The 19,778-nt window shown below is 33.4% G+C and overlaps 1 long non-coding RNA gene across 1 annotated transcript in view; it reads left to right on the top strand.

Annotated features, from left to right (window-relative positions):
* The first annotated feature begins 1,233 nt into the window (after positions 1-1,233).
* Positions 1,234-19,778, top strand: part of LOC134810237 (uncharacterized) — a 52,093-nt gene continuing 33,548 nt past the window's right edge. The window contains exons 1-2 of the long non-coding RNA XR_010157839.1: positions 1,234-1,419; positions 4,310-4,401. This is a non-coding gene — a long non-coding RNA (uncharacterized LOC134810237). The remainder of the gene's footprint in view (positions 1,420-4,309; positions 4,402-19,778) is intronic.

Genomic DNA, 19,778 nt, shown 5'->3' with positions numbered 1-19,778 from the left:
ACTGAAAAAATTAGAATGTCAAAATTGAAAGGACATTGTTATTTTTTCAGTCATTAACTTTTCCTTCACTAATGAAGTCAGTCCTTGATTAAACACACACACAAACACACACACATATACTCATGCTTTTATGTCTATAAAGTGCAAATGCTTCCTGGCACTATTTTGAACCTCCTTATTTCCAGTGAAAAAAATTAATTTGGGGCTTGCTGGTTATTTCTTTAGAAATTGTTACAAGTTTGAAAATGTAGCAAAATGAGTAATTCTAAAGCATCATTAAAAATTCCAAATAAAGACAGCACACATAGGATATAAAATTTCTTGAAGTTTTAAAGTACAGATTCGAAAATGAATATTATCCTGTGATAGACAGCAAACTAAAACTCACATGGTTTTATAAATAATATTTTCTAGTAGTTATAAATAATACATAATTCGAAAGTTTTAAAAGAGAAAGAAAGCTTGTGTTGGGGACGTCATGAAAATAACAAAAGAAGAAAGGAACTGGAAGAAAGGCGATATTCAAATCCATTGTTTCAGGAATCATTAGCCAAGAACAATCAATCCAGTATTTATCAAGCAAAAAAAATGATTTAATAATAATATAAAGTAGTTAACAACTTATTCAAAAATAAGCTAACTTGGTTTTATTAATCACATATTTATAAATTTAAGAAATTTAACTGTGGAGTATTTTGCTCAAAGTGTCTTCATTTTTTTCTGAAAATCTACAGCTAATTAGAATATCATTCAGAAGGTGAGAGTTGTTAAGAAACTCATATAATTTAGTGTTAATACAAAAGGTTAACAATTTCTATGCCTCTCAATAATCTCTAGCATTCCCTCACAAACCTCCCAAATTAAATTATTAACAATATTAATCATAATTTGTATCAATATCTTATATAAAGAAGAAATAAGTACATATTTAGAAAATGCGCCCTTTTCTGTTAACCTGTAACATAAAATCTAAGTAAAAGCAGTGTTGAAGAGTAATCATCTTGATTTCCTTGCCTTACAATGAGATTTTATCATGAAGCCATCAAATACAAAGAAATCATGACAAAACTGCTATGACTATTCCAAAGGAAAGAAGTGCCTGGGCTTGAAAGAGGCAGGAAAGAGACGTATGAGCCATTAGAGAAAACATGTGCTATGTTAATAATGTGAAACCTAGGTATTGAATATTTATTTCAACCTAAATTGTATTTTCTTTCTGACTCCACAGATTTCAGTTGTGTTCGTTATTATGGAGATTCTTATCTAGAATTTCAGAATGTGGCTTTAAATCCACAAAATAACATCTCCCTAGAATTTCAGACCTTCAGCTCCTATGGACTTCTGCTGTATGTCAAGCAAGACTCAAATTTAGTAGATGGATTTTTTATTCAATTGTTTATTGAAAATGGTACTTTAAAGGTAAGTTATTCAGTTCATTTAATTTTTAAAAAATTACAAAGTTGTTCTAATTATGTGCTTCATTGGTTATTTTCAAAATAAAATTTAAACTTAACTCTATATATTATACTCACCACCAGGATGTCTCTTCTTCTACTTTTATAATTTCTTTCTACGTATATATGAACCAACAACAACCAAGTATTTTTAAGCAAAAAAACTGATTTAATAATAATATAAAGTGGTTAACAACTTATTCAAAAAATAAGCTAACTGGATTTCATTAATCACATATTTATAAATTTAAAAAATATAATTGTCAGAGTATTTTGCTCAAAAGGTCTCTATTTTTTCTGGAAAATATACCTAATTAGAATATCATTCAGAAGGCAAGAGAGTGTTGTTAAGAAGCTCATATACTATACAGAGAAAAATTTACATTCATACTGATAGATCAGTTTATATATATTTAGATATTAATATTTCAAATGGTACATGATTTGAATTAACATTCATTGTCTTTTTTTCTCCTTATTTTCAACTTTTCTTCTACTTCTTTATTGACCAGTTTCCCAATTTCTTACTTTCTCAATGATAATAATTGTTACCATTTTTATAACCTTAAGGGCAGGTAGAGTCTGGGAAACCCTAGGGAATCCCAAGATATTTTTAGAGGATCCTCAAGAGAAAACCTGTTTGTAAGTTTTCTGTAGGCAAGGGGTGTTATTTGCCTTATTCACTTTTACTCTCATAAGTGTATAGTAGAGTTTTCCAGAGGCTACATGACATGCAATTATATCCTTGCTCTAATCGCTAATGTATCATTTTATTATGTATTATTGTATTTTAAAAATGTGTGTTGTAATTTTTAGCAATGTAAATATTGATAGACACAACTGAGTTAACAAAAACTCCTTGGGGTTCTCAATAAATGTTAAGAATGCAAAGAGACTGTGAGATCAAAAAGTTTGAGATTGCTGACTTTGCACTTGGTAAGTGTTATAAGAAGAACCTTTCAAAAGTCCAAGGTTATGCAGCTAATAACATTTTGAAACCAACTTCATTTGAAAGTGCATGCTCTTTTCCCAACATCATTCTACCTTAACAAATTTTCTCATATCCCTGCTCTGAATACCTGGTTTAGGGAACTCATCCCAATCATCATTGCAATAACTCAGCACAATAAGGTAATTAACTTATATAATTCTAATATATGAAACATAATAACAGCATTTGGGCTACCATTTCTTTTATGATGTGATTTAAGTGTACATGTTGTGAATTTCCATGAAAGGATGAGTTATACCTTATTATTTAAATAGGCAAATTCCCTTAGTTTGATTTTCTTTGAATGCTCATGTTTCTGAAGTAATATAATATGTATACATATAGCACCATGGCACTCCAGCCTGGGAGATAGAGCCAAAAAAAAAAGGAAAAAAAAGCTAGCCTTCATAGCCTTCATATATAATTATGTCCCAGGTATAATTCTGTGTGTTCTACTTTGATTGACTTATTTGCCCATTTATAATATTTACTTCACAATATTCATTCATTTACCAATTTAAATCACACAAAAATTTGTATTACCCCATTTTACAAGTGAGTAGATTTTAGCACAAAGCACATGTGAAGTCTCAAAACTTCCAAGTAACAGAGCTGGGATTTGAACTCTGATCATCTAGCTGAAATGTAAATGATCTTAAATTTTCTTAAGATGGAGATTGGCAAATTATTACAATTAAGTAAATAATAGTAATTATTGTAGACTTGTAAGTATATATCCTTTCTTTTTCATAAAACAAAAGGGAAAGAAATTCTATACCTCTATTCACTAGTTAGTTTTATGGTTCCTAAATATCTTCGTTTAACCTATTGTGAATTAATTTTTTTCCCATTTGATAGGGAAAGTAGTGGCTATCCATTAGTCTTAATAATACATTATTTCATAAAATATTTTCACCTACAATCCTACAAGTCTCCAATAATTCCTCCTAATGCTTCTTATTGGAGTTTTTAAAGTCAACTGACAATAAATAATCTTATAAAGGAAAGGAGTCTTTTGCAATGGCCAAATATCATAAAAAGTTAAAATATATAGCATTATCTTTATCTTTGGACTATATGTGAGAGGATTTGGGTATATCAACTTAAATACAGCTAGGGGCACAAGTTATGAAACACAATGCAAGTGAGTTTCTTAACACATGTGGGTTATAGATCACTTTTAGATACAATAAAAATATTAAAGCCCCTCTCTGGGAAAGAATAGACACAATATAATCCATATACATGTAGGCACATGCTTGCTAAGAAGCTTAATAAGCCACTATAGCACATCCATGTATTTCCTGGGGATACTTGGTTAATCATACCTGATATAGACATGATTTTTCCTCTCTAGATCATAACTTAGTTGCCATTAGCAGTAATTCTACAAATGAACCCAGACACCCTGACATCTCAAAAAACTTGGAATGAATGGTCAGTTTTCACAATCTTGAAGTTTGCCTTCCTGGGACATTAATATTGCCCTCTAGATTTTATTAACCATTCTTTGCCTTGCTCAATTGCTGTTATGTAAGGAAAATTCCTAAAATACTTGCTTTCTGCTAGTAGAGGATGTTGCTTTTCTCAACCATGTTCCTCAGAATACTGGAAAAGAATCTAGACATGTATGTGTACACATGTATGCATGTGTATTTATATCTATATAATACTCATATATTTGTATGTATTAAATCTAGGACATATCAGTTGTAAACCTTCAGTTATCACTTCTCTTTAAGTTTCAAACTTCATGTCTCTCCAAAGTGATGTAAAATATATTGATAAATTATAAAGTCCAGTGCAAATATACGGTATTAATTTCATGCTGAAAAACTGAGGACAAACTTTTTTCCCCAAACAGTACCACTTTTACTGTCCTGGTGAAGCAAAATTTAAAAGCATTAATACTACTGTTAGAGTGGACAACGGGCAAAAGTATACACTGCTTATCAGGTAAGATAATTATTTCTTTTCCACTTAATCTCATTAAGTAGCAAGGGCTATTCTTCATAATATTGTCCTTGTCATTTCAAAATTGAGGTTATACTGATTAGTATTAACATGTGCATGTGTATGAATTAATGTTTGTCAAGCTTTTCTATATATTCTAAAAAATGTACTGAGAAAAGAATATTATAGGGATTACATTATCAATGAACTCTCATAAGGAGATTTACAAAAGATCCATAAAAGCCTCATATTTTTCTCATATGGCTGTTGTAACAAATCAACTAAACTGGTAATTTCTTTTGATGAACAAAGTAAATTATATTCAGTGTAGAAAATGTGGCACTTCCAGAAAAGCATAAAGAAGGAAATTAAAATGGCCCACCACAATCCAGATTGAGTAATTAAGATATATTATTAATATTTTCAAAAGCTATGTTTGAAGGTGACCCTATCCCCAAATGCTCATGAACATCTGAAATAAATCAGTTTGCCAATCTAAGTAAACTTTTCCTCTTTCTCATTTGATTTTTAGTAAATTTTAATTTTTAATATAGATGTAATGCTTTTCTGTTATCTGCCTTACCTCCCTCCACCTTTTTTATTTCTTTGAGTGATGCTGAAAACACATACCACAGCCATAAGCTGGTATGTAGATTAAATTATTTTCTGGCAATAGATTATTTAGTAAAAGGAAACGTCTGTTTAAAGCCAATAAAAAGGGGAAAAAGAAGAAGAAGAAGAAGAAGAAGTCCTAAACAGAGACTGGGAAAAAAGTTAAATGAGAGGTTTTAAGGAAGTTCTATCTTCCTTAGGCCAGAACTACCCAAATTCTGTTATCTAGAATACAGATTCTTACAAATGATTGACCAAAAAATAATGTATCATCAAATAAATTGAGGAAAGCCTACATCACATCTACTTCCCACCCAGAATACTCAAAATGAACATGAACATTTTAAGAACTCTGAGATGCTATTTAATAAATCATATTTTTTTCTTTTTTTTCTTAATGCTTAGTGTCACTATACTTAAAAGTGCCATGACACAGACACACATTTAATATCTTTCTTCATCATTTAAATCTCCTAAATAACAAATGCTGGGGGCAGTACACTTTGGAAAATGCCATCTCAGTCGAGGTAATAATTTCCCTGGGCAGGGATGACCATCATCTGTAGGGAAGCAAGTGCATGAGCCTTGGGTGGCAGTAAGAATCAAATCATGAAGGACATAGATGGGCTCCTGAATAAAGCAAAATGACAGATTGGTATCATGAAGAGACAGAGGGAAAACCCACAGAAGCTGTTCCGGCCTCAGGCATGGTTGAAAAAGAGTAAAAAAATACATTTTTAAAAAATCATAATTATAGTTTCTTCAACAGGAATTTATATCAAGTACTAATTGTATTACATATATGAATGTATTCCTATAAACAATTATAATTATCTACACTTTTCAGATGCAAAACTGAGAGACAGGGAGATTAAGTACAGATAATGACATAACTAGAAAATGACACAATCTCAAGGCTGCTTTCACTCCAAAATCTGTAAGTGTGACGCTACAGGCCCCATGAACCATGCTAGAGAAATGTAATATGAATTGAATTCCTGTTTTCCCCCACCAGGAAAGAACTGCTGTATGTTCAAGATCAGGTAAAGATAAGAGTTATAAATGATGTGTCCAGTAAAAATACTAGCAGAAGAAACAACAATATTAATTAACACACACTAAACAATTAACATGTGCCATATGCTTTACACACACATAACTACATCTAATCATCATAAAACTTATAATGCCTATTTTACTAGGATGCTGGGCTGCCATAACAAAGTGGCAGACAAGGTGGCTCAAACAACAGAAATTAATTTTCTCACTATTCTACAGGCAATTTAATCTCACAATTGCAATTTAGTCTCACAATTCTGAGATCAAAATGACAACAGGTTTGATTTCTTCTGAGGTCTCCTTTTGCTTGTAGATGGCTGTATTCTCTCTGTGTCTTCATATCATCTCCCCTTTGTATGTGTCTATCTCCTAATTTCCTCTTGTAATAAGATCACCAGACACATTGGATTAAAGCCTACCCTAATGACCTCATTTTAGCTTATTACTTCTTTGAAGACCCTGTTTCCAAATATAGTCACATTCTCAGGTACTGATGGCTAGGGCATCAACATATGAATTTTGAGTGAAACACAATTCAGCCCATAGCAGTCATTTTGCATATTTGAAAGCTGAGACTCATAGAAGCTGGACAACTTTCTCTATCACATTGCTAGTCAGTAAGGGAGCAAGATTAGAACCCAGATCTCCTGCCCCTTGACCTGATCATTGTTTCTACTAAACATGGACAGTCTGTATTTTTAAAGTAACAAAACACTAGTCTTCTTTAAAAGAAACATTAGATGTTCAAGATTTTTTAAATCCCAAGAATACATATTTTTCACTATCCTTATTACAAAATGTCACTTTTAAGAATACTTAACCAAAAAATCACTTTCTTTTATGTTATATGACTATAATTTTGTTTCAATTTACATACACCATTGCTTCTTATTTTTATCAAAAATTAGTTGATATCCTGTCTATATCTGATCTAAATAATCTAAACTCAGAAATATTTCTTCTCAGGTTTTTGGTTTGTTTGAAGTAATAAAAAATTTATAGAAATATATTTTGTCCATGATTATCATCTATAAAGTACAAAAGTGAAGCTCCATTAATTTTATTTTTCAGTATCTTTAAAATATAGTCCTGGGGAAAAAAAGTCAAAAACACAAATTATGAGTTGAACACAATTCATGAATGTTGCAGCTAAAATTTTTTGACCATTTACATATTCTTCTAAGTAAAAGTAAATGGTGTGCACACAATTCACCCCCAGTTTTACCCTCTTTTATTTTGTTATTGTTGAAATATGGCTTTCTTCTTGAATATGAATATAGGAGAAAGATCTTGCCTTACGTACTCTTATAGAACTGGGAAGAAAAAGGACAGCAAAATTGTGCTAGGCCCATGATGATCTATCTCAGAAAAAGCGAAACAAATATGCTCTATGAAAAAGTAACCTGGCTCATTATTTTTGAGAACAAGGAAAGACAAGCTGTTCTGCAGAGCAGGATGGCCGTTGTGAAAAAGAAATGTGTGATTGCTTAAAATAACAAAAGCGGGAAGGAAAATATGGAGTGCTTAAAATCAGGTGAAATACAGTTTGGCATAATAAAGATACTAAAATCACACATACTAAAAATTATTTTAGTGACAAATTAACTATAGCTGGTGCTCATATTTTAATGAAAGGGACAGTCAAAATGGGACAAAGCAGTAAAGTTAGAAGGCAGAAAAATAGCATAGAGTATGTCATGAAGCAAAATGCAAATGGGTGAGCATTTGTCACTCCACTGTTGAACACCACCAGGTAGAACATTAAGGTAGAAGGTGCTGCTGAGAAGCTGAAGATAGTGGCACATGTATTTTCTGTAAAGCACAAATATGAGAGTCTGATGTTATAGTTTATTCATGTCTGTTGGTATAGTTATAATTATGCATGTGTATTGTATTAAGTTATTAATATACTATATACTACTTATAATCATTGCATATATTACACTATAATATATATTACATTATAATTATATACTAAAATATAATTATATTAACATAATAATTGAGTTTGCCTTTAATAACAAGTGTATTATGGGCCTTTTTCCATTTAAAGTCACCGCTTAAATTCTACCTTGTCCTTGAAGAAGGGTAGAATTTGGGATTAAAAGAGAGTTAAGTTAGGCTTTTCTGACCTCCTAAACTATGGGATTTTAGATTTTTCTAAGTATCTACCAATTAAAAATACTGCCATTAATTTTAAAAAATTACTTTATTTCTTGTCTTAGATTTAAGACAACAATGTCCTAATTTGAGTCAATATCTTAATTTGTAAGTAATTCACAAACACTCTGTCAGTTCTAAAACTGTCTCCTGGAGAAGTTATTGGTTTGGCCCTTTGGCAGCAGGTGGTTCCTATTCTACAAACTCTGCAAAGCCAAATAACCTAGAACAAATGAGAACATCTTTAATTATCCTTGAGACAATAATTTACCAGCTATGTTTATGTACAGTCATCCACATGCATTGGATACAATAAATCATTGCATTAGACATGCAATAAATTACAAAGCATTTTGAAAAAGGGCATATGATTTATATAAACAGTAAATGACATGACACTTTAGAAGACTGACATGTACCAATGAAATCCACACACTGGCAGATATTTTCTCAAGTGATATAGAACCAGATACAAAGCCTGAATGTCATTATATTAATTTGTTAGATGATAATAGGAGAAGGGTGTTCCTTAATTAAGTACTGGTATCAAAAGAAGAGAGGAAGGTAATAATTTGAGATCATTTAGGTAGGAAGGAATGATAATCGGGTATGAAAATGCAGTGGTAGTCAGGTTGTATAGGTCATCAAATGCCACAGTAAGAACTGTGAACTACATCGTATGCAATAGAGTCTTACTGGAGGATATTTAAGTAAGAGATCAGATAAATAATCAAAGGATTACTCACTGTCCTTAATAGGGTAGGCTAATCTACAGTACCCAATAGACTCTCAATGTCTGGGCTTCCCCAGATCCGCTCTACAGCTCATTTCCCGTTTCTTTCTGCGCTGGTCCTCTGAGATTTACTTGTGTGGATTAAATTAGTGGGCTCTTTTATGGATTAAATTGGGTTTTCACAAAATTTATGCATTGAAGTGTTAACCCTCAGCAGCTCAGAATGTGTGCTTATTTAGCTACAGAGTCATTACAGAGGTAATCACATTAAAATGAATTCATCAGGGTGGGCCTTAACAAAATATAATTGGTGTTTTTATAAAAAGAGAAAATTTGGGCATAGAGAGAGACCCATACAGAAGATAGACACCACGAAAACAGAAGACAGCCACCTTCAAGCCAAGGAGAAAGGTCTAGAACAGATTCTTTCTTCATATCAAAAAAATAGGGAGGCAGGAGGGTAAAGCCTGAATGTGTATTCCTTTGACCTTGTGTTGTGTCCCATGGGTTGGTTCTCTCCCTAAAGTCAAAGTCTTTGCTCCTGGCAAATGGCCTTCTACTCTGTTCTGATAACTCCTCTTTTCCTCTAGTCTTTAGATGTAGAGATAGTGTCAGAGTAACTATGTTGTGGTCCTGGCATTCTGTACAATCCTTTGTGGCTTTTCTACTCTCTGACCACATCTTTGTGAAAAGTTCCTTTATTTTACCTTACTCAAATTATATAGTTGAAGTGTTCCATGTATATTCTGCTGAGAAAATGAATTCTCCACCAGTCAGCATGGTGAAGGACTGGTGAAAGGTTTAATGGGGCAGGACTAGAAGTGGCAAATCCCACCCCTTTCTGCATTCTGTTGGCTAGAGATTAGTCACATGGAGACACTTCATGACAAGGGAAGCTGGAAAAGGTTTTCTAGCTTTGCACCCACGAGGAAGAGTACATCAGCTAAAACAATGTGGAATAAACAAGATGAGAATTATTTCTATAAGGGAAAATATAACTGTCTACCTTTAGGATAAAAACAAAAAATCAGTAAACACAATTTATAACACTTAGTAGTTGAATTTGAACCAAAGTGCTCATATTTCTTTTAATCTTGGTTTTTAGTGGTTTATTGCATTGCTTACAAAATATGAACTGATATATATGCTATTTATCTATTAAATAATTATAACTTCATCAAAATGCATAGCATGTCAGATTACATGTTTTAAATAATTGCTTCTTTCTACTATCTATTAAACTACTCCAGGATTCACCCAGTGTACTGGCGCATAATGCCTAGGAATGAAAAACTGTTTCATCATCACATCATATACCTTCTTATGTGTTTGAGTGGTAGAAAATATTATAAAAATGCAGCAAATTGTGCATTCAAAACACAGAGCAGTCTGAAAGAAACCACAAATTTTAGTAACAATTGGAACAAAGACAATGGAAACATTATCACTAGAGTAAGCATCCAAGTTTTGCACTTCATTTGGAAGACATTAAGAATGAAACCAAGAACAGGACATGTGTCGATTAGAGCAGGAACACTTTGGCTCAGAGTGCTGGAAAATCAGTGAAGTGGAACCAAACAAACAAAAATTAGCTATTTAACCACTTTCCAAAAAATAAAAAATTTGTTTCTAATGAAATGTGTACATTATCCCATTAATCCTTTAATTAACCCCTGTCAGTAGTGTCAAGAAAAACATGACCATGGAATACTGATTTTACTTTAACTTGAACAAAATAAAAAATGAACAATTGATTTTCATTTTAAATGATAATTATTCATCCAAGGAATTGTTCCTGTATCATAAACCTATTTTTCTCTTCCTTTCCAAGTGGTATATATTCCTTTAACACAAAAGATAGAGTAGGAGTGAAATTTCATCATTTAACGTGGGAAAAGAGGATCTTAAAATGTAACCTACATAGGCCAGTTAATTAGAATAGAAATTAACCATGTTTAAGTTTTTCTTTGAGACAGTGTCTCAAGAAAGAATCCTGCTCCATCACCCAGGCTGGAGTGCAGTGATGCTACCTCGGCTCACTGCAACATCCATCTCTGTGATTTAAGCGATTCTCCTTCCTCAGCCTCCCGAGTAGCTGGGATTACAGGTGCATGCCACCATGCCCAGCTAATTTTTGTATTTTTAGTAGAGATAGAGTTTCACCATGTTGGCCAGCCTGGTCTCGAACTCCTGACCTCAACTGATCCACCTGCCTTGGCCTCCCAAAGTTCTGGGATTACAGACAGGCCTGAGCCACTGCACCTGGCCTGTAATTTTTAATTCAATTTATTCCAGTGCTCTGATAAATTGGTTACCAATCACCTTTTAGGGGCTATTTTTAAACACAAAATAATTTAAAAAGTAGGACATTTCCCATCATTTTACTTGAAAACATATTACCTATTATAAAATTACTGAAATTAATCTAACAAAATATACTGCTATTATTAATACTGTTAGTCAAATCAGAGGAGCATAGAGTAATTTTGGTTTTACTTGATACATCCATTTAACATCAGAGTTTTGGGGTTTTTTTCTCTTGAAAAAGATATTTGTTATTATTCTATGGAAGTTCAGCTGAAATTATGTAGCTGATGTCAGTCTATAAGTCGTCTGGACCTCAAGAGTTTTGAGAATATTTTTGGTTGGATTTTGATCAAAAAGGGCAGATGTTACCAAAAGAAGCACATAGCAGCTGCATTTATGTGGAATTACTGGGAAGCTATTTTACCCAGGCATTTTATCATATATCTGGGATATAAAAATTCAAAGTATACACAAGTCAAAGGCCTGAGTCTTATTCTTTCAGCAAAAATAATTTCAAAATATATTTTGAAAGCACTTTTTAAAACAAGATAATAATATAGGCTAGAAATAGACAATATCATAAAGTATAATTGGCTTATTTCTGCCAAATGCATGCTTTTAGTAAGAACTGGATAATGGCAATTTAGTGACATTTACTGAGCCATACAAATGTATGCCCCTTAGATGCTCAACAACTTATGGAAACAAAGATTAGCATATCATAGTATAGGCTTCAACAGGTATCCACTGATTACTCGTGTCCTTTAATTTTACCTGAAATACGTCTTGTTTTTGATGATATTTTTTACTCTAACCTGATAAGAGAGGTTCTAGTATAAATGACCTACAGTTAAAATTTCTACTTAAATCTTTCTGCTGCATATGATTCACTTGACTCAGCTGTAATTCTAGCTTGCCTCATTTTTCTCTTATCTTTGCCAAGAGGTCAACTGTCTCCTATGCTAATACAAACATTTTGAAAACAAACTGAAAGTGGATAGTTTATAATTTTAGTATTTCATATAAGAAAACAGAGATGAAAAAATATCCTTGCTAAAAAATAAAACAAGGTTATATTAACCACATTTTTAGAAAACCTTCCTGTGAGATATTTCAGTGTAAATATAAAAATAAAGATTATGGTTATCTTATTAAGAGAAACTTGCAATATTGAAGGCAATTGTTGAATGATAAATTTTAATTCTCATTAACTTGTATTATGATCCAGTTGAGTGCATTTTGAAATGCTAGATACATAATACTTTGAATTTAAGTCTTTAAAATGTTTCTTGTAGATCACCACAGTGTAATTAGTTTACTGAATCAATAGATGTCAGAAAATTCAAAGGTTGAAAGTCAGTTGTGTTATGGGAGGTAAACTCACTTTTGAGAAACATTTAGAATAATCATTATTTCAGAAAATTAATACTTAATTCAAGTCATTTTACAAATACTATCAAATTCCTTTCAGTTTGAAAAGAACATATCCTACTTCATTAAGTGTTACTTAAGTTTTTTCTATTAATGAAAAGTTATTTTGTGAAAAGGAATTCTGAAGTATACATAATAGTTGCTTTCATGTGCTTTCTCATTCTATGTTCATTTAGATGACTTCAGAATCAAAAGTCAAGCCTATATTTGCTTCCTTCAGTTGTATATTATCAGGGTTACAATACCTAATATATTTTTGTTTACATCAAATCTTCTCAAAAAGGATACTCAAATATCTTTTTGTTATATGGCCTTTTTAAATATATAATGAGAGCATATTGAAGGTAGCAAGCTTCAAGTTAAATCAATACAACAATAGGAAAGTTAAGTTTCAAAGCATTCTAATTAGGAAGTATGGAACACTTCCAAAAGGGTCTTCACAGTTAATTGACTAGAGCCTACATGGAATAATGCAGTCTGTATATCATTTAGCTTATATACATCAGTCTCTCCCCAGGTTGACATTCTCTATAGTTGTTGGTTACCTGCTGCTTTGGTGTACTCTCTGTTATGACCTTGTAGGTTGCTTTAATTGTTAAAGCCTCATTGATCACTGCATGTCAATAAAAATGAATACATTAAGTCCATATCCACAGATTCTCTAGCAGAATACTTCTAGGAACCACTGAAATGTAAATTCCTAGATAATCCTGTCAGATGTATTTATTTTTTAAGGGAACTAACCATTAATGACTAATTATCATGCTAACTGCAATAAAACACAGTGCTAATGAAATTTGCCCAAATTTAAGCTAAAAGAAAAATTGATCTAGTTATTTTTCACTTGATAGACAAAAAGCTGAGAAACAATGATCTAGTTTTTTTTTAGAAAAGGCTTTGCAAGATTTTCATATCATTTGAAACAATGCAATAATATTATGCAAAATGGTTCTCATATATAATTGACTAAAAAATAACTAGAAATAGTGATTCTGTAATTACCAGAAACAGAATAATTCTTAAAAAGTCAGAGTTCAGCATAGCTGGAGACTTCCATTTGAAAACTGTGGATAATCATGGCATGATAAGTTGCTTATAGAAGAAGTTTAGAACAGAATGGTCACATATCTGAAGGACAGGGTTTAAGAGAAATAGTTTATCCCTCTTGCCACTGGGAGGACTTGACCCAATTCTGTCCAAAGCCAACCCCTTTGCCAACCGCTAGACTCCACCCTTTTTCACATTTTCAAGGACTTCTCTTCTTCAGGATCACCTTTATTTTCTTGTATTATCCATCTTTTTCTCTCTGCTGAACCATTTCCAAAAAAAAGAAAAAAAAGGCTTTAAAATTTCTCAGCTGCAACACAGCACCTCTCGAGATCTTATATTACTTTGATTCTGTTCCTCTTCAAAGTCAACATGTCAAAAGTTTGCCACACATGAGATTTTGATTTTGTTACTTGTTCTTTACTATTCAGTCCTATCCAATCTGGTATCCATGTTCCCACAACTGACACAGCTTTTGTTACTGTCACCTGTGAGTAGAGAATTTTATCATTCAAACTGATAAATATTTAAAAATAAAAAAGTGTTGTTAGTTATGACTCTGGGACAACATGTACAAACAGAAACTATTCTAAGCAGTGTGAGACAATGGTCACTCTATACGACCTTCATGTTGACAAAGCCAATTTTCTGTCTCCATTGTACTAAGCATTTTAGTGAATACACTCTATCATCTTGAAGTAATTTTCTATGTCTGCTTCAAAAAGAGTAAGTTGTTGGTGTTTCTCCTATCTCGGTGACCAATTATTTTTTCTCTTTTTATGCCTGTTCCAGCATGGAACTTTCTTATGAATTCTAGACTCATCTATCTAAACACCTACCTAATATTTTCTCTTGTATGCCTCATCTGTATCTTAAATTTAACATATCCAAAATACAATTCCTGGTCTCCTACTCCTAACATCGCTTCTCTACTTTCCATTCCTTCCTTCCTTCCCCATTCACACATCCCTCCATGGCCTTTTCTGTCTCAGCAAATAACACTATTGTCTACCTATATAATGAAAGTCATTTTTTACTCATCAGTTCGCTCTTTATATTCAAGCCTTTTCAGAAAGTCCTTTTCAACATTTCGTCTTACATCTACTTATTTTTTCTCTGTCACCTCTGAAACCATTCTGGTCAAAGCTTCCTTTTTTTTTTTTTTTTTTTTTTTTCTGGGATGGAGTTTTACTCTTGTTGCCCAGGCTGGAGTGCAATGGCGTGATCTCAGCTAACTGCAACTTCCGACTCCCAGGTTCAAGCGATTCTCCTGCCTCAGCCTCTCAAGTAGCTGGGATTACAGGCAGACACCACCACACCCGGCTAATTTTGGATTTTTAGTAGAGACGGGGTTATGCCATGTGGGCCAGTCTGGTCTCAAACTCCCGACCTTGGGTGATCCTCCCGTTTTGGCCTCCCAAAGTGCTGGGATTACAGGCGTGAGCCACCACACCTGGCTGCTTCCATCATTTTTTTATTTGGGCTCTGGCAGTTCTCTCTTGCCTGCTTCTCAACGTTGTAGCCACTATGGCCAGGGTGTTTTTTAAAAAAACATATTACGTCAAATCACTTCCCTGTTTGAAGGTTCTTCATTGGCTTACTTGTACTCTGAAAATAAAATCCAGACTTCTTGTCATTGCCAACAAGACCCTGCATGGTTGTGTTCCTGCCTGTGTTCCTCGACCTCACCCAATACCTGACTTCCTCCCTCTCACACGCTGCATTCACTTTGACATTCCATTACTTCTAGGACTCTCTGAAATGCTTTTTACCCCAGAGCCCTTAATCTCACTGCTTCTTCCAACTGGAATAATGTGTCGTTTTCAGTAGTTTTCTCTTCTGTTCCCACATTGGTTCCGTGTGGCCTCCTCCTCCTTCTTCAAATTTTAGGTTAAAAGTCATCTCTAGAGGTAAATCCTCCTTAACTGTTCTGTCTAAAATTTTTCCTCTCAAGTTATCTGTTATAGCACCTACTTTCATTTTATATTTACTTGTTTTACTCATTGATTTTCTATATTCCTAACCAGACTGTAAGCTTCATGTGTTCAGGGATTTCTCTGTCTTCTTCCCGGTTGAATACACACCTGGCACCTAGCGTGTAACTGGGGCATAACTTGTTGATTAATAAATAAATATTAAATAATGAATGAAAGGCAGGGATGAAACTTGATTTCAGATTCAACGGTGGGCAGGTGTTGGAGAGGAGAGAAAATTAGCACGGGAAGAAATGCAATCTTAGAGTGAGCCACATCTGTTGTCTTAAAAACACGCAGGGTTTGCAGTGAAATAAAGCAGATGCAGTTTGGTGCAGCCATAAAAATCAGAAGTTCTGTTTCAGTAGGGTCGCTAGGCTGTCTAACTACTTAGACTTAGTCACAAATATTTTTTTCTCCAGAGTTGCATGAAATTATTTGCATGCTCACAATAACCTGGGTAAAAATCTGGTACATCATAGGTATTGAATAAAATATTGATAATAAAATATCAGTGTTTTAAATGAGTCCTCCTCTCTCAAATATCTTAAAATATTTTCTGTTTTTAAACAGATGCCTATGAAGTTTACTGGATGTTTTATATTTGTGTGCATATTTTATGTAGGTCGTAAACTGTCAAAAATATGAAAACGGGGGTTGATTTAGCTGAGTTATCACTACTGTGGTTATTTTAAATAGATAAAATCATTAACTCAACTTTTGAGTCAAACTTTATATCATAATATTTTATAGTTGAAGAATATGTTATGTTAATTATTGAAGAACTTTCTCACTAAAATGGAAACTTAATTTTATTCAAATGGTTGAAAATTTTAGGATAGCATTTAAAAGGGAATGCAAAATGAAAGGTTAAGTGCTAAAATAAACATTTTCTTCCAAGAAATGTTAGCATTTAAAATAATCAAAAGTGATTGTGTTCATATTAAGTTTATATACAAGCAACTTAAGTAACGTGACCCATTCAGAATTATATAAAGCTTGCCATTGGTGATCTCATTGGCAACTCTAAAGAATTTTTTTTTCCCTCATGATGGAGTCTTGCTCTGTCGTCCAGGCTGGAGTGCAGTGGCATGATCTCGGCTCACTGCAACCTCTGCCTTCCCCGAGTTCAAGCAATTCTCCTGCCTCCGCCTCCTGAGTAGCTGGGATTACAGGCACACGCCACCACGCCTGGCTAATTTTTGTATTCTTAATAGAGTCAGGGTTTCACCATGTTAGCTAGGCTGGTCTGGAACTCTTGACCTTGTGATCCGCCTGCTTTGGCCAAGAATTTGGTTTCTTAACATACCTGTGAAAGGAAAGCGATTCCTCTGTTGGTATTATATCACCTCAAGAGGCATGACGATTCTATAATGTTAGGAAACACTACCTACTACATGTCTGTCAGTAATTAGAACTAATTAGAAACATTGTGTATATTTCAATTTGAATATACTAAACTTATAGTTAAAATGTTTAGCTGGCTGAATTTGAAATGGACATTGATTTTACAACTAGGAAATTAAATTGCTTAATGGTCTAGGTTTGATGGTTTCAAATTAATCTGTATAGCATGTGACATCTTACTTGAAATGAAAGTGGTTATACAATTGAATTGACTTCCTTTGCAATCAGTTTTCATATCAATAATTGTTAATCCATGAAGAGAAAATACTCTAAAATTAAAATCTGAGTACTTTGAGAGTGAAAACTTCGCTTATTCTTTTTTATATTCTCAAGATCTAACAAAATGCTTTGCAGAAAAATCAGTAAATCCTTACTGAGTGATTGATTGAATGAATGAATAAATGAATTAAATATTTACAAAACAGGCATTCAACATTTTCAAAACAAAATTATCTAAAAGAAAAACCAAAAAATAAAAAAGAAAGTATTTTATATGCCTATAGTCCTAATAGACATGTATTACATTTTAAAAGACACTTATAAAATGTTATCTACATAAAATGAACTATTTATTATGCACATTATTATTCTGAAGGAAAAATCTACACTACAAATGAAAGTAATGAATACTCTCAGATACACTTGTAAGGTGACAGGAATATTAAACCAAGTGGTAGCACAAGATTAACATAGACATTATGCTCATAATAATTAACCTCTCACTCCATCGTTCTAAGAACAATTAAGACCAAATGTATTAATAGGGTCTATTACACTAATGTGATAATAATAATCATGTGAAGATTACTTCTGAGACTCTTCTAATAAAAAAAGCAAAAGAGGATTCAAAGATAACACTAAGAAAATATTTTTGTACTCAACCTATTGAGGCTTCACAACAGAAAGTTCCATGTTTCCTCCCTGAGGCATCCCAGCCATTCCAATTGACCAAATACCATAAGGTTGTAAGGTACGAAGGTCCTCAGCAGATTTAAAATAGCAATATGACCTAACAACCCTTGTCCACCATTGCCTTATTTCTTGCTACAAAGTAGAACATACATGCTTATCCATATTCCAAGAGGGATAGGCCCTTGGCGTTTCTGTATCCCTTTCAGCACTGCACAGATGCCCCACACTTATTTGCCTAATGGAATGGGGCAATTGAGTGACTGTTCTCAAAACAAAGAAGGTAATATGTTTCGAGTAACATGAAGTCTTCCCTTCAATGGGCACCCTTTAAATGTCTTTATTAGGAAAAAAAAAAGTCTATCTGTCTGTCGTCTATCTATCTATCTGTCTATCTATCTATCTATTATCTATCTATCTATCTATCTATCTGTCAATCATCTAGATCAGCACTATTGACATTGGGGCTAGATAATTATTTGTTGTAAGGTGCTGTCCTTTGTATTGTAGGATGTTTAGCTGCAACTCTGGATTCTACCCCTTCCCTCAGTTGGGAGGAGCCAAAATCGTTCCAGTTGTTGTGAAATGTTTCTTGATGGGGAGGATGGAGAGGGCAAAAATCACAATCCCTGTTTGAGAACCACTGATCTACACACACACACACACACACACACACACACACACACACCCCAAACAAAAAAATGCGCTCTCTCTCTTCTTCCCTCCCTCCCTGAAATATTTGAAAACACTAATCAGCAGTTTCCAAGTTATTACAAAAGATTGGTAATTATTTTTATTTTTGTATCCTAGTTTTGAGAAAGAGAAAAAGAGCAAGCTCTTAATCTGTGCATTTTGATTTTTTAGAAGAGTAAATAGCATACTGATTGTGTTTAGCATTTAGGAAGTGGATTATCTTTAAATGATTCATGAGCCAAAGATAAATTGTTACTTGTCAGCCTGACCTTACTAGAAGAATGTATTTAATTAAAAAAAATTCCCTAGATATGAAAGACAAAATTAACATTTATTTCTGCTTGAGAATTTAAGAGTTATACTAATGAGAAATGACATCATCCTAAATTGCCCTCCCCTTCAACCATAGCCACTGATATGATTTGGCTTTGTCCCCACCCAAATCTTATCTTGAATTGTAGGTCTCATAATCCCCACGTTCATGAGAGGGAGCCAGTAGGAGGTGATTGAATCACAGGGACAGTTTCTTCCAAGCTATTTTTATGATATTAAGTTCTCATGAGATCTGAGGGTTTTTTTAAGGGGCTTCCCCTTTTGCACTGCTTTCGTTCTTCTCCTTCCTGCTGCCATGTGAAGAAGGACATGTTTACTTCCCCTCCCACCATGATTTTAAGTTTCTTGTGGCCTCCCCAGCCATGCTGAACTGTGAGTTAATTAAACCTCTTTCATTTATAAATACCCAGTCTCAGGTATGTCTTTATTAGCAGTGTGAGAATGGACTAATACAGTATGTTGGTACCACAGAGAGTGAGGTGCTGCTGTAAAGATACCTGAAAATTTGGAAGCGACTTTGAAGCTGAGTAACAGGGAGAGGGTGAAATAGTTTGGAGGGTTCAGAAGAAGAAAGAAAAATGTGGGAAAGTTTGGAACTTCCTAGAGACTTGTTGAATAGCTTTGACCAAAATGCTGATGGTGAAATGGACAAGGAAGTCCAGGCTGAGGTGGTCTCAGATGGAGATGAAGAACTTATTGGGAACGGGAATAAAGGT

The sequence above is a fragment of the Pan troglodytes genome, chromosome 5 (assembly GCF_028858775.2).
Source record: "Pan troglodytes isolate AG18354 chromosome 5, NHGRI_mPanTro3-v2.0_pri, whole genome shotgun sequence".
Taxonomy (NCBI): Eukaryota; Metazoa; Chordata; class Mammalia; order Primates; family Hominidae; genus Pan; species Pan troglodytes.
Note: the sequence above shows the minus strand (reverse complement) of the source record. Positions and strands in the feature narration are given on the sequence as shown.